The sequence below is a fragment of the Triticum dicoccoides genome, chromosome 7A, assembly GCF_002162155.2.
Source record: "Triticum dicoccoides isolate Atlit2015 ecotype Zavitan chromosome 7A, WEW_v2.0, whole genome shotgun sequence".
Classification (NCBI taxonomy): domain Eukaryota; kingdom Viridiplantae; phylum Streptophyta; class Magnoliopsida; order Poales; family Poaceae; genus Triticum; species Triticum dicoccoides.
Genome location: NC_041392.1, coordinates 593206889 through 593217587, shown reverse-complemented (window position 1 = coordinate 593217587; position 10699 = coordinate 593206889). Strand labels below are relative to the sequence as shown.

The following is a 10699-nucleotide window of genomic DNA, read 5'->3' as shown; positions in this document are numbered from 1 at the left end:
GCGTCAACCAACTTGTCTGGAATCTCTAGACTCCATGCCATACAGTTCGCTACCATATGTGCAGATAACCAAAAGGCACACGTTGGGACCAAAGACTGTACTGCGTTTTTCTGGGCTATGCGCCAAGCAATATTTTTGGCGTTCACTCTCCTAATACTTGGAGTTTGACAATTGGTTGACACCGGTTGATACTCGAATGAATATAGTCACTTCTTCTTGTCAACATCGATGCTTGTCTCAGTGAACTTTGGAGCACATAGCAGCATCATAAGTACCTGTTCATCTGATCTTTTTGTGCAGTTCTACTGAAATCACCCGATGCAATGATTTGCCTGCGAGTTCAGGCTCCAAGTTACTCCTTGATGAAATCGACAAACAGTAGCACAATACCAAATTACCAATACATATGACAAGCACAATACACTACAAGAAACCTGTTAATCCATGACGGATTTTCGTTGACGTTTTCAAAACTGTCATGGACGGCCTTGTACAGCCCCGCAAGCCCGCCAAAGCCCACTAAAGCCCGATGAACGTTTACCCATATAAAAACCTAACCCTAACCCCCTCCTCTCTCGGTCCTCCACAGCCCCTCCTGATTCCCCATCGCCGCCGCCCACCACCTCCCCCCTCCTCTCCTAGAGCCACACCCATCCCAATCCATCTTCCTCCTCCCCTCCACCTCCACCTCAACCACCCAGCAATGGCACATCGCCGCCGCTCACACCCACCAGCCACCTTGCTCATGGGCTCGGCCCTGTCCCCCATCCTTTCCTGACGTTCTCTCCTAGAACAGATCAAGTAGCCGACAGCCAGATCCGCAGCGGTCCTTCCAGTGGCCATCTCATGGAGCTCATCCACTAGGTACCCACTTCTCCTCATGCCTCCCTCTCCCCTTCTCTCACTGATTCGATTTGATTCGATTTCGCAGCCGTGATTCAACTTTGTCAAGTTGGTGATGTTGCTGCCTTGAAGGACCTGCCGAAGTGGAGAAGGAGGCCCACCGGCGCCATGGGTCGGTATATTCCGGCGCAACCAGGATGATTGCCAGCTCATCAGCTTAAAGGTTTTACTGCCATTTTCCTCATTGCTATAGACATATACATCATATCAATGTGTATTTTCTTGTCCTGGTACTTCCTCGTATCAGTCCTCTGATATACAAAATAAAAAAATTGGTGATTTCCTGACGGAGCAATTTCTAAATGTTGTATGTCGATAATCCAGATTTAGGTTTTGTATGTTATTACTAGAATAACGGGTCTGGTTTTGTATCTGTTCCATATGATGTTGACTTGATGATACTTCAGTTAGTCGTCTTGTATGTTATAGTGTTAGGAGCCAGGGGTTTATCACTTGCATGCCTCAGTTTATGGAACTACAGCAATCTGCACAATAAGAAAAGGAAGTACAAAAAATACATGACCACAGATGTAGCTTCATTTTTTCTGAGTCTAAGTTTCATCATTCAGTACATAGCTAAAAATGAACCCCAAAGCAAGGGTAGCAATTTTATAGCGACCGGTGCAGGATTACAATTTTTTGCATTTATAGCAATCACAGATACTAGCTATGTATGTATATTTCTTAAATGCTTAGATGAAACTCCATTTCTCTACTTTGAATGTTGATGTGCTGAATAGAGACCCTCGACGACGCAAAAAAAATCATGCTTTTTTGTGCACTTTGCTTCAATCAGGTTGTGTTAAGAACGCCAACCATGGAGAAGCTGCTGCGGGGGTTAAAGGGTCAGGTGAGGACGCCTGGAATGCAGCTCAACATCACTACCATAACTTCAGGTCCCCTGTACCAAATGTGACATGCCTCCTCCATACTCTCTCCCTCTGTTTGTTGTGATTCGGTAGTTGTGCTTTGCTGATGTTGTTTCCCCAACAGAGATCCTCGAGGCTGACACAGAAAATCATGACAAACACCAACAAGTTTGTCAATGTAACGACTTCTCCTGTCTCTCTTGTTGGCGCCACCTCCTCGCAGCGCCTCTCTTCTTCTACCTCTGATTACTCTTCCTCTTGTGGTTTCTCTCAAACACATACTCATGGAAGAAACTCCTAGGAAACACACACACACACACACACACTCACAACCAAGAAAGACGACCAGTGGCTTTGCCCAGAACACTTTCTTGGTCATACGAGAGACTACATTGTTTTTCTGCCCTCACGACTGCAAACTTTCTCATTCACTTGATCAACTTAAATAGCAAGTACAGGATAAGACTCACACCTCATGCACTTACTCCACTAACGCACTAATCCACCTCCTGGAATTTCTCTAGACGCATGCGACTCGGCCAACATGCAAGGCACACCGGTAGAGTCACAAATCCACTCACGGATGCACCAAGACCTATTCTCATGTAGCTACTAACTAACTCATCTAATTCCACTACTAACTTGCGTGTACACATATTAACTGATCTTCACATGAGTACACACCCGCTGTCTAGTAGCTGGACACGACTACATGCATGGATCAACAAAAACAAATAATCTAAATTAGCACCAATAACAAGATTAGTCCCAACATCTCTCTCAACAAGATTTCCTCTGTTTCAAGATTCAACAGAAAAGTTTCTTGTTTTGGTGGTATTTCACCCGCAAACTTTTAACATCAATAATGGCATTTACCTGGGAGTATCATCAAATGTTGATTACATCTGTACATATTAATCATAGCTCTAGAGCAACTGTGGTATATTTGTTGTTATTGCTACAGTCATTTATTTTTTGATCATGGCATGCATGTTCGCTCCTTGTGTATTTGGAGATAAGAGTAGAGGATGGCAACCTTGTCTGCTTTGGGAAAATCACTTGTAAACATCCCTTATTTGTTACCCGTCCTTGAATATAAGCGAAGCATGATGAATTCAAGCTGCGCTTTCCTAACTATTAGTTACTGTTTATGAATTACTTTCTTGGTTCATAGTTCACTACAGTACAGATTTTGATTTTTTTATCCAATAACAAGTACAGAGCTTAGTACTCCACAAACAAACTAGTTTCTGTTATTATCTTGAAGTTAATCTCTATCACTTGTTTACTGTCATTCCTGTTTGTTAAGGAATGGTGTGGTACAGTGTATATGCTGGCAGAATTTTCTTTACATAATTTTCATCTGATCGCTTGTATAGAAAATTATTTCTTCCTTATTCTTTTGCATTTCTGATTGAATCTTTAATTTTTGTTTTAATATGGTTGCAAACAACGCTGATGCAAGTACATCTTCATCGTGTTGTACTCATTGTTTCTCTAGCATGCTAATCATTGTCTGATTGCTTTTACTTGGTTCAAATAGGTGACACAAAGTGAAACCCTTGACATGAACTTCATTACTTCCTTGATGTCGAATTACAGCAGAGGATTATTTGTAGAACTATATTACCTGACTTCTTAATATAGTTGTATAAATAATCCTTTCATGAGCATATGAACTTGATTTTTTTTGTTGTACTTATGAATAAGAAATGATCTATCCATCCGTTTGTTTTAAAATGATGTTGACCTTTCAATGTTTGGATGATAAAATGTCACATTTATAGAATAATTTTTTGAACTTGTAACTAGTATGCTTTTCTTCATGTGTGTTGCCCACATTTACGTCATACCTTAATATAGAAGTGGTGTGTCCATGGATGATTGCTTGGGAAACCAACTAATATGATTACTCTGGATTCATTTGGGAGCTGGCTTTTATAGCTTATTATAATTTTGTATGTGTTTTGATTCTATGCAGGTTTGGCAATTAATCCGTGTTACTGGGGATTGAAGTTTTTAGTATGGATTATTTGGGTCCGGATAGCTGTCTTGAAGCGGTGGTGTAGTGTTGGAGATTAAAATTAGCTAGTAGTCCATTTTATCTGAAGTCGTGTTACTCATTTTTTTAAATGCTTATAGGGCTTTCTAGATATGCTTGAAAGTTTTTATAAGCATTTTTTCAATCAGACTAGATTGTTGGAACTCTGTATTGTCATGTGAACAATTGCATTTCTTGAATGAATCCAATTTAATTATCTTGTATTAAACTGTGTTACATAGAGAAAACATGATGTACAAAAAATTGGCAATGGGTTGGACTAAAAAAACAACCGGTTTGACTGTCCACCAAAAATATTGGGCAAATCCCCAATTTAGTTGGTTACAACACCGGCCACGTAGACGCCTTGTTAGATTCACGTTGCAGCCACGTCATGTAAATCAGTGACGGCTTGTTCCGTCATAGCCTAGTTTGGGCTTGGCGGGCCTGGGGCAGATCCATGATGGCCAAGAACCGTCATGAAAGGTACGATGTCAAATTATGACGCGATATACATGACGGACGTCTGGTCCATCATGGATGGGCACGCATGACAGTTTTTGGCTAGTCCGTGACGGACTAAGACTGTCATGTGTTAACAAATTTCTTGTAGTGATAATCCGGATAAAGACCAGTACCAACCTGTGTGAGGTAGCATATCAATTACTATTTCTTTTGGCTGGAAGCCGAGATAAGCCAAGCGACTGATAGCAAAGGAAGAACGCAAGCCGAGATTAGCGACTAACAGGAAAGGAAGGAAGCTGTCGAGGCAATGAAGCACCCAAAGTTTTTGTGCAGTTCCGCCAAAATCGAGCATCCCTATTGGCACATATATTGAGAGAGTGAGATTACTGTAATAGTGGGACTAGTTGATGAAACATACACTAACAAATAGAAGCACCCTCATTACCTTAATGGGTAAAGTTAGCATTCCCTCCCTGCTCCACCACATGATTTACCTCATAGACAAACATACACACGTACATGATTCACCATAGGGTGCTACTAAAGATTTGTTTAACTCCGACAGGAAAATTAGGCAGCAATAAATTAGTGGTACTTAAGTACTCCTAATTAATTAAGTGAGACAGCAGAAGTGGAAGGGCACCCTAGAGGATCGTCTCACATGTAAGGTAGTCATTGTCGGAGCCCTTGAATGGCCTCGACTGAGGCCTCTGGCTTCAGCAAGATCGCCTTAGCACTGCTTACTCTTCTTCTTCCTCTTCTTGCTTTGTTTCTCAGTCTCCTCACCAGTTGGTGAAACAAAGTCCTTCTATTTCAGAATTGGTTTTGTCAATGAGGGAGTACAAGTGTACTAGTAAAAAATAGCATTATTTTATCATGGCAGTCGCAAAAATAGAGATGAACACATGCATTAAATATCATTCTTACCTAAAGGAAGGTTATCGTGCCAATATGGATGATGAGGATTGGAACACAGATCTCCCTTTGTGCAGTTCCACCGAAATGAACCAACTATTCCATTCTGACATTCCAGTTAAACAACACAAAATTCACTTCTTTTAAAAAGAGTTTTGTGCAGTGCACCAAAAGGTCACAATAGCAACCAGGTGAAATGGATATCCCTGTTTGCACAAAAAGCTACAGAGGAAACAGTCAGAGTCTCAAACAATTACAGGCAAAAACATTTGGCTAAACTTGTCATGGCTTATAATAATGGCATGGATTCATTTTACCAGGGGCATTAGATTAAGAACAACTAAATATTTGGTATAAGGGCATGGGTGCACCAGCAGTCCAGCACCATCTACCTAAACAGGGGCATAAAGTGGTGATTCATAGTTTGTTGCCCCGAGAAACAAACATCCAAGAAACATATCTGGGTTGGTCCCATTTTTGTTCACTCTAGCCACCTACTCCTATGTGTGGATAGCAAATCTAGTCCTGGTCATACCACTGTGTACAGCATTACCCCTATATTTCCCTTTTCGACCAAGAGACCGGTTGGATGACCAGTCTGTACTACTTTCACCCCCTTGCCTTCCTGTTTGTACCAAGTCCGATGTACTACATACTAAATTCCCCCACCCCCACATTATTTCTTGTTTGAACCAAGTACAAGATTCGACTCCATGAAGTAGCTTTACCTCTAACAATAGAAGAAAAAAATAGGTGACGTTGGACCATACGATCGAGAGGGGCCGAGAGGTAGAAAATGATGCACATGCATCGACGTAGCGAGCTGGGGAAGTAGAGCTAAGGAGGTTTCAAAGGAAGACATACCTGAAGGTCGTCGGGATGTGGATAGGTGGGCGGCAGGAGGCCGGATCCGCCCACACTTGGGCAACGACGAAGGGATCAGAGGACCTCTCGCACCGGCGCTCAGCCAGAGATAACAGTGCGGCCGGCAGTGGATCACCTCCCTCGCTGTCGACGACGGCCTAAACGCTACCCCTCCTCCCCTTCACCGGTGGAGGGGGATATGTCCGGATCTGTAACCAGCGGTGAGGATAGAAAGACAGTGTCTTTTGAAGGGAGAAAGACAGTGTTACCACCCCTATCTTGTTTAGATCTGGAGAGGATGAGAGTGTGTGAATAAAGCAACCCTAGCAAGCAAGCGCGGAGGCTCCGGCCTATATATACGTAGTGGGTAGTTTTCCTTTTTCACTCCATCAAAACAATCGTTTAAAATTGGGTACTACGTGCCAGGTCGCCATTTTTTAGTTGTTGATTGTTTTTTGAGATAGCTACCCGCTTGTTCCAAGTGGTGTTACGGTGTGCCAGGTCGCACTTTGTATCGTTCAAGTCTGGTACAAGTCCCTCCATTAAATGAACAACCACCCCCTCATAAAAATTGTGAAAAGCCCACGGCTAAAATTATCGGAAACGTGGGTTGCCCCAACATGCATTATTATTTATATTTTCTACTCCCTTCGTTCCTAAATATAAGTCTTTTTTATTAGCCACACCGAAGACAAGAATTTTTTTTATTAGCAGTGAACCCCACATGTCATAGACACAAAAAGTGTGGCAAGATTCCCTTAGGCAAGCCAAAGTGTGTAACAATTTGAGCAACTCAAGTTAGGAAAGTGTGGGAAAAATAATGTGCCAACATAAGACAAACATAGTCACAATCCAAACAGCCCTAGTTTTCTGGGACATGCATGAATGCATCAAATCAACACATGCAAGTATCAAAAGGGAAGTCACGGCATGCATGCATGCGTTGTACTCCCTCCGTTTCCAAATATAAGTCTTTTTAGAGATTGCAACAAGTGACTACATACGAAGCAAAATATGTCTACATGCATCTGTATATGGTAGTCCATTTGAAATGTGTAAAAAGACTTATGTCGAGTGTAGTGCTTTGATGTGTCGCGTCAACTCGTACAAGACCGAGAAGTTTGATTACTACAACGCCCTCTCCCTTGCGGACTGAGCTCTGGTGCCTTAACTGCACCTGCCTTTGGCTGCATGACAGGCGGGCCAACCACCTGTTGGGCCCACCTGTCATAGACGCAAAGGCAGGAGAAGTAAGTCAATGAAGTTGCGTCCCTCCCTCGCGCATGAGCATGGTGGCTGGCAGGACTAGTAGGAGCTTTCGCTACACGCTTCTTGACGGCGGCGAACTTGCGGATGGAGTTGACCATCATGTCGTCCATGCGAGAGGTGAAGCCGGCGTCTGCGAGGGCTATGATGCCGGCGGTCGCCAGCACCATCTAGAAACGCTGCGCGGAGCGGGGCCACATGCCAGCGTCTTGGATGATTTGGCACAGCCGACTGCCGCTCATGACCATCACCTCCATAGGTGCTTCTGGCTCCTGGTCACTTGGTCTTGGATTGGAGTGAGCAGTGTTGCACAGAGACTAAGGAGTAGATGGATTGGAGTGGTGGGGCGCCTTTATATGAGAATCCAAACTCTGTTACATCCACATCGTGCTGGCTCTATTCTGCTTCTCCAATTAATTCCCTCTGCATGTAGAGTAATTTGAGGATGCATCATTGACCATTCAATGTCTCGAGAACCGCTACCCTCTCCCTCCTTGGCATTCAAGCACCTATGGAGGCGAGGCGACTGCCGCTCGCGTCTATCGCGTGTCAGGAGACGTTCCCGTCGACGATGAGGTGCCTATAGTGACTTCGTAAATTTCAAGATGATAGTAATAGTATACTCAATATTGTGCACCGCGACCAAGGCCGAGAGGAAAACGAGAGAACTACATAGTATTTATTTACGGTGCAGATTCACTCATTTTGCTCCATATGCACTCCATCTCGGTGCAGTCTAGTCACTTGTTGAAATCTCTAGAAAGGCAAATACTCTTGTCTGGTTTATAGGGCTATACTAGCAAGTAGTACTACAATAGTGGGCTCACATAGCAATTTTGTCTCATGCAAGAGCCTGGCTATATGCGTGCTCCAAGGTTCGCAACTGCCACATTCGGGTTGCACTTGGCTCTTCGCCTCTTCGAGAAGATGAACAATGATGTTACTACTAATGCTTCTACAGTATCGAATCCACTGCTGCATGTTCTAATCCACTGCTGCATGTCCGTCCACTGCGAGTGGGAGGGATAAGCAAAAGCTTGTCCTCGTCTGCGAGCCACCACGCGCATGGGCGAGGGAGAAGGCATGTAGTAGTAGTAGTAAATTCATGCTTCTCCTTGTTGTACGAGTTGACGCGATACATCATAGCACTGGATCCACATGGTTGCCTCTAAACTTGGTTGAAAGACCCGCAGTGTACAATACTCCATTTGTTGCAACCTCTGGCATTTACCCCACCACAAATTAAAATATATATTCCTGTCTTGACCAGATGAGCGTGCAAACTAGAATCACCAGGATGACAGGTAGGGCCAGAAGATTATTTTAACCAAAAAATATAGCATGGAGCTGACCCCAACAATTTTAGGGCCTGTTTGGTTCCAATAAATCACCTGACTTATAAGTCAGGTGACTTAAAACCAGTGACTTATAAGTCACGCCTGTTTGGTTGTCATCTGACTTATAAGTCACCTAACCACACCTTCTCACCTTGTTTTGTATGTAAAGGTGATGGGACCCACGCAAAAGGGGGTGACTTTAAGTTGGGTCTGTTTGGCAAAATAAGTCACCTTTTCACTTTTCGACTTATATGGAACCAAATAGGCCCTTAAGCTTACAGGCACGGTACACACTATCCTAGACTACTCTACACATGAAACTGCTGTTGGGGAACATAGTAATTTCAAAAAAATTCCTACGCACATGCAAGATCATGGTGATGCATAGCAACAAGAGGGAGAGTGTTGTCCACGTACCCTCGTAGACCGAAAGAGGAAGCGTTAGCACAACGTGGTTGATGTAGTCGTACGTCTTCACGATCCGACCGATCAAGTACCAAACGCACGGCACCTCCGAGTTCAGCACATGTTCAGCCCGATGACGTCCCTCGAACTCCGATCCAGCCGAGTGTTTAGGGAGAGTTTCATCGGCACGACGGCGTGGTGACCATGATGATGTTCTACCGACGCAGGGCTTCGCCTAAGAACCGCTACAGTATTACCGAGGTGGACTATGGTGGAGGGGGGCACCGCACACAGCTAAAAGATCGAACGATCAATTGTTGTGTCTATGGGGTGCCCCCCTGCCCCTGTATATAAAGGAGCAAGGGGAGGAGGCGGCCAGCCAGGATAGGCACGCCAAGGGGGAGTCCTACTCCCACTAGGAGTAGGACTCCTCCGATTCCTAGTAGGAGTAGGAGAGGGGGAAGGAAAGGGAGAGGAGGAGAAGGAAAGAGGGGGCTGGCCCCCTTGCCCTAAACCAATTCGGTTTGGGCCTTGGGTGGGGGGGCACGCCCCACACTCCCCTTGCCGCCCACTATTTCCACTAAGGCCCATGTAGGCCCATTAAGCCCCCGAGGAGGTTCAGGTAACCCCCGGTACTCCGGTAAAAATCCCGATTTCACCCGGAACACTCCCGATATCCAAATATAGGCTTCCAATATATCAATCTTTATGTCTCGACAATTTCGAGACTCCTCGTCATGTCCGTGATCACATTCGGGACTCCAAACAATCTTCGCTACATCAAAACTCATAAACTCATAATATAACCGTCATCGAAACTTTAAGCGTGCGGACCCTACGGGTTCGAGAACTATGTAGACATGACCGAGACTTGTCTCCAGTCAATAACCAGTAGCGGAACCTGGATGCTCATATTGGCTCCCACATATTCTACGAAGATCTTTATCGGTCAAACCGCATAACAACATACGTTGTTCCCTTTGTCATCGGTATGTTACTTGCCCGAGATTCGATCGTCGGTATCTCAATACCTAGTTCAATCTCGTTACCAGCAAGTCTCTTTACTCATTCCGTAATATATCATCCCGCAACTAACTCATTAGTTGCAATGCTTGCAAGGCTTATAGTGATGTGTATTACCGAGTGGGGCCAGAGATACCTCTCCAACAGTTGGAGTGCAAATCCTAATCTCGAAATATGCCAACCCAACAAGTACCTTCGGAGACACTTGTAGAGCACCTTTACAATCACCCAGTTACATTATGACATTTGTTAGCACACAAAGTGTTCCTCCGGTAAACGGGAGTTGCATAATCTCATAGTCATAGGAACATGTATAAGTCATGAAGAAAGCAATAGTAACAAACTAAACGATCTAGTGTATGCTAACGGAATGGGTCAAGTCAATCACATCATTCTCCTAATGATGTGATCCCGTTAATCAAATAACAACTCATGTCAATGGCTAGGAAACATAACCATCTTTGATCAATGAGCTAGTCAAGTAGAGGCATACTAGTGACACTCTGTTTGTCTATGTATTCACACAAGTATCAAGTTTCCGATTAATACAATTCTAGCATGAATAATAAACATTTATCATGATATAAGGAAATAAATAATAACTTTATTAT

The 10699-nt window shown here is 43.9% G+C and overlaps 1 long non-coding RNA gene across 3 annotated transcripts; it reads left to right on the top strand.

Annotated features, from left to right (window-relative positions):
- Nucleotides 1-600: 600 nt before the first annotated feature.
- LOC119331385 lies at nucleotides 601-3991 on the top strand. 3 transcript variants are annotated; one of them, XR_005160490.1, is made up of 4 exons: nucleotides 601-864; nucleotides 932-1066; nucleotides 1700-1753; nucleotides 3754-3991. It is a non-coding gene; the product is annotated as an uncharacterized LOC119331385 (long non-coding RNA). The 3 variants fall into 3 exon arrangements; XR_005160489.1 differs by having other exon boundaries at nucleotides 1700-1799; XR_005160488.1 differs by having other exon boundaries at nucleotides 1700-3991.
- Nucleotides 3992-10699: the final 6708 nt, after the last annotated feature.